At 47.4% G+C, this 5,485-nt stretch overlaps 1 non-coding gene across 1 annotated transcript; it reads left to right on the top strand.

Moving 5' to 3' along the window:
• Nucleotides 1–2,858: 2,858 nt before the first annotated feature.
• On the top strand, nucleotides 2,859–2,930 carry TRNAC-GCA. The gene has a single exon. It is a non-coding gene; the product is annotated as a tRNA-Cys (tRNA).
• The last annotated feature ends 2,555 nt before the right edge of the window (nucleotides 2,931–5,485 follow it).

The raw sequence follows: 5,485 nt of genomic DNA, 5'->3' as shown, positions 1-5,485 counted from the left end.
TTGACTGGGTGTTGGGTGAAGAAATACTTCCTTTGGTTTGTTTTAAACCTGATGCCTATTCATTTCATCAGGTGACCCCAGTTCTTGTGTTATGAGAAGGAGTAAATAACACTTCCTTACAGATCCAGACTAACACGGCTACCCTTCTGATATTTCCTTATTTACTTTCTCCAAACCCATCATCATTTTATAGACCTCTATCCTAACCCCCCCTTAGTCATCTCTTTTCCAAGCTGAAAACTCCTCTGTCTTATTAATCTCACCTCACATGGAAGCTGTTCCACACCCCAATCATTTTGGTTGCCCTTTTCTGTACCTTTTCCAATTCCGACATATATTTTTGAGATGGGGGACCAGCTCCAGTATTCAAGATGTGGGCCTACCACAGATTTTATAGACAGGCAATATTATATTTCAGTCTTGCTAGCCATCCCTTTCCTAATGACTTCCCAACATTTTGTTCACTTTTTTGACTGCCAATGCACATTGAGTGGATGTTTTCAGAGAACTATCCACAGTGACTCCAAGATCTCTTTCTTAAGTTGTAAGAGCTAATTTAGACCCCATCAGTTTAGATGTAGAGCTGAGATCATGTTTTCCCATGTGCATTACTTTGCATTGATCCACATTGAATTTCATCTGCCTTTTCGCTGCCCAGTCACTCCGTTTGGTGAGATCCCTTTGTCACACTTTGCACTCTCTTTTGGACATAACTAACTTGGGTTGGTTTGTATCATCTGCAAATGTTGCCATCTCACTGTTTACCCCTTTTTCCAGATCACTTAGGGCTAGTCTACACTTACCTGCCGGGTCGACGCGGTGAGTTCGACTTCTCGGAGTTCGAACTATCGCGTCTAATCTGGACGCGATAGTTCGAACTCCCCGCGCGCTCCGGTCGACTCCGGTACTCCACCACTGCAAACGGCGGTGGCGGAGTCGACCTTGGAGCCACGGACTTCGATCCCGCGGCGTCTGGACGGGTAAGTAGTTCGAACTAGGGTACTTCGAGTTCAGCTACGCTATTCACGTAGCTGAACTTGCGTACCCTAGTTCGACCCCCGCCCTTAGTGTAGACCTGCCCTTAGGAGTATGTTGAACAGTGCTGGTCCCAGTACAGACCCCAGGGGGACACCACTATTTACCTCTCTCCATTCTGAAAACTGACCACTTAGTCAGACTCTTTGTTTCTTGCCTTTGAACCAGTTACCTATCCCCGAGAGGACCTTCCATCTTATCCCATTTTGCTTCAGAGCCTTTGGGGAAGAGACCTTGTCAAAGATTTTCTGAAAATCTAAGTATACTATATCCACGGGATCACCTTTATCCACATGCTTGTTGACTCCCTCAAAGAATTATAGTAGTTTCGTGAGGCATGATTTTCCTTTACAAAAACCATGTTCATTCTTCCCCAATGTAAGCAGGGGCAGACTCACCCAGTGGCACCTCCTGCTGGTCATCTTGGGAATTAGCTCTCCAGCTGTCAGAGCACCCTCTGCAGGCTGGTGATCCGCCTTACTGCAGTTGGCCCCCTGTCCCTCCCAGGACCCGGATGCCCCTTTTACCCTGGCAGTACCCCCTGGCAGAACCCCCCCAGTTCTGGGTCTCCCCCTCCCAGGGGAACCCACACCCACTATCCCCACTTCACCTCAGTCTTGGCTACTGCCCAGTCTCCATCCAGCCCCCGTTCACTGGGGCAGACTGCAGTATGAGCCACTCATCACAGGCAAAGGGGTTTGGACCTGCCACCTCTGCTTCCCCGTGGGCTGCCCCATTGCAACCCTGCACCTATTCAGCCTATAGTCAGGCCTCCAGCCTGGGGCTTTCCAGGCCAGAGCTCCCAGCTCCTCTGGCCCTTCCCCAGCCCTGCTCCCACTCTGGGTGTCTTGCTTAGGTCTCAGCAGCCAGGCCCTTCTCTCACTACAAGCAGAGGGAGACTGACTGGGCTCCTGGCTCACAGCCTCTTATAGGGGCCAGCTGGGCCTGACTGGGACCTGGCCACAGCTGAGCCTGCTTCCCCCAATCAGCCCAGGCTCCTTGCCCCAGCCCCAGCCCTCTCCTGGGCTGCTTCAAGCCCCGCAGGGCAGGAGCGGGTAACCACCCGCTACACCCAGCAAATTCCGTTCACCGATGTGTCTAATCATTGGGCTCTACAATTCCACCCAATGTGCCTGGTACTGATGTTAGCCTCAGTGGCCTGTAATTGCCAGCTGCGTCTCTGGAGCCTTTTTCATACACTGCTTCAGCCAGGGACTAAAGGCCGCCCCAGACTTTCCCCTTTTCCCTTCAGGGAAATCAAGTTCAAATTCTACAAGGAGCTAAAGAAGCCTCAACCCTGCATCTGAATTAATGTCACATTTCTCACTGCCCGACACAAACAAATGTCATTTCAATCCCAGGTGAGTCCACTTCAGTCATTCCTCAGCCCCATTCCTTCACCCTCCTGCCTTAGCTTAGGGCATTGCACCACCCTGTGGGCATTTCATGTCTCTCCTCAGTTTCACATACAGACACAATTTCCTTCGCTGTTCAACGAACAGCAAAACCTTTCTGTGTCTCTAGTCTGAGCCAGGGCATTCAATTCCATTGAAACCTTCTCTCCTGCAATGGCAACAGCCAGACAGAGGGGACGTGGCCACCTTCAGCCCTGAGAGTGAGATATTCACTCTGCTCTTTGTTCAAGCTGCTGTTGTTATTCCATAAAACATGTACCATGGAATAAGAAGCTGAGTTTACTCCAGGGTGAGGAAAGAAAGGAGCCACCAACTCCCTGAAAAATCTCTGTGCCCCAGAGAGAACCTGCCCCTGCTACTGGAATCACTGATGTGCCTCAGCTACAATGGGGAAAGCATCTGCTCTCAGGGGGTATAGCTCAGTGGTAGAGTGTTTGACTGCAGATCAAGTGGTCCTTGGTTCAAATCCAAGTGCTCTCTAATGAGCCTCTTATTTTTATTTTTGAAAAAAGGGAAAACATTTTCATTTCCATTCTCCATTATGTTCAGGAGCTCCACTATACGGGGATGCTTGAAATGAATGTAAATACTCAACATTTCACTGTCCAAATGCATAAAAACCTAGCACACCTGTCCATCAGCTGAAATCAGTTCCAATCCTCTAAGAGTCTAGTTTATGTTTTCGTCAATTAAACAAAGGGATTATATGAATGTACATTTGAAGATCCCTCTTCTCCAGGGCTGTGCTGTGCAGAAGAACAAGAACCACATCCAGTTGGGGGTTCAGGAGTCTGATGAGCAAAGGCAACTTGGTGCGGGCTAAAGTCACCAGCACTTTGGCTCCTTCCCATTCAACCAGCAGCTGGGCCCCCAGGACAAGGCATGAGAAGAAGACAGTGGCTGTGAGCAGGAAAATAGCCACCAAGAAGCTGGCTAAAGCTGTCAAGATCCCCAGGGAGGTCACCATGCCCATGTCTAGAATGTACTGACTGCAGCGGGAACCAAAAAGGCAGAGAAAAGCCCTCAAAAGTTCTAAGCTGCCAAGCCCCAGAAGGTGATGAAAATCCTACCTAAAATCAAGACAGGATAAGGCTAATGTCATCTCCAAAGCCAAGACTAAGAAGGTAACACTGAGAAAGAAGTGGCGAGATTTCCATTGGGATGACTCCTGCTCCCCTAATGGCTCTTTTATGAATTACCATGGACCACCCGGAGAGATCAAAGTCCTGCAGGACAAACAGCCCCATGGACAGTATAATGAAGTGGTGGCAGTGGGGGGAAGTGCTGTGTTTTGTGTAACACCTGCCAGGTGAGTGATGCACTGACAGGGCAGCTGCCCATGAGCTCATTCTCTTTGATCTGCTTCTGCTGTTATTTCAGAGCCAGCACTAGCGGGAGTGTGTCCCTGTCACTTCACCAGCTCTGGAACAGGCTCTGTCTGCATCCCAGCTCTGATTAATCCCACTTTTTAATGTATTCCTACTGTGATACTTTCCCAGTTCTCTGCCTCATTCTAACATTCCGGTCAGAGACTGAATATGGGGAGGGATGGACTAATTTGTGTGACATTCAGTAAGTTGCCTCAATTTCAGTAAGGCATTTGACATGGTTCCACATGGGGAATTATTAGTTAAATTGGAAAAGATGGGGATCAATATGAAAATTGAAAGGTGGATAAGGAACTGGTTAAAGGGGAGACTACAACAGGTCGTACTGAAGGGTGAACTGTCAGGCTGGAAGGAGGTTACTAGTGGAGTTCTAGAGGGATCTGTTTTGGGCCAATTTTATTTAACCTTTTTATTACTGACCTTGGCACAAAAAGCGGGAATGTGCTAATAAAGTTTGCAGATGACACAAAGCTGGGAGGTATTGCTAACACAGAGAAGGACCGGGATATCATACAGGAAGATCTAGATGACCTTGTAAACTGGAGTAATAGTAATAGGATGAAATTTAATAGTGAAAAGTGCAAGGTCATGCATTTAGGGATTAATAATAAGAATTTTAGTTATAAATTGGGGACACATCAGTTGGAAGCAACAGAGGAGGAGAAGGACCTTGGTGTATTAGTTGATCACAGGATGACTATGAGCCGCCAATGTGATATGGCCGTTAAAAAAGCTAATGCAGTTTTAGGATGCATCAGGCGAGGTATTTCCAGCAAAGATAAGGAGGTGTTAGTTCCGTTATATAAGGCACTGGTGAGACCTCATATGGAATACTGTGTGCAGTTCTGGTCTCCCATGTTTAAGAAGGATGAATTCAAACTGGAACAGGTTCAGAGACGGGCTACTAGGATGATCCGAGGAATGGAAAACTGTCATATGAAAGGAGACTCAAAGAGCATGGTTTGTTTAGCCTAACCAAAAGAAAGTTGAGGGGGGATACGCTTGCTCTTTATAAATATATCAGAGGGATTAATATTAGGGAGGGAGAGGAATTGTTTAAGCTTAGTACCAATGTGGACACAATAACAAATGGGTATAAACTGGACACTAGGAAGTTTAGACTTGAAATTAGATGAAGGTTTCTAACCATTAGAGGGGTGAAGTTCTGGAACAGCCTTCCAAGGGGAGTAGTGGGGGCAAAAGACATATCTGGCTTTAAGACTAAGCTTGATAAGTTTATGGAAGGGATGGTATGATGGGATAGCCTAATTTTGGCAATTAATTTTAGCAATTGATCTTTGATTATCAGCAGGTAAGTATGCCCAGTGGTCTGTGATGGGATGTTAGATGGGTTGGGATCTGAGTTAGTACAGAGAATTCTTTCCTGGGTGCTGGCTGGTGAGTCTTGCCCACATGCTCAGGGTTTAGCTGATCGCCATATTTGGGGTCGGGAAGGAATTTTCCTCCGGGGCAGATTGGCAGAGGCCCTGGAGTTTTTTCGCCTTCCTCTGCAGCATGGGGCATGAGTCACTTGCTGGAGGATTCTCTGCAGCTTGAGGTCTTCAAACCACAATTTGAAGATTTCAATAACTCAGACATAGGTTAGGGGTTTGTTATCGAAGTGGATGGGTGGGATTCTGTGGCCTG

Source organism: Mauremys reevesii, linkage group 14, assembly GCF_016161935.1.
Source record: "Mauremys reevesii isolate NIE-2019 linkage group 14, ASM1616193v1, whole genome shotgun sequence".
Classification (NCBI taxonomy): Eukaryota; Metazoa; Chordata; order Testudines; family Geoemydidae; genus Mauremys; species Mauremys reevesii.
Note: the sequence above shows the minus strand (reverse complement) of the source record. Positions and strands in the feature narration are given on the sequence as shown.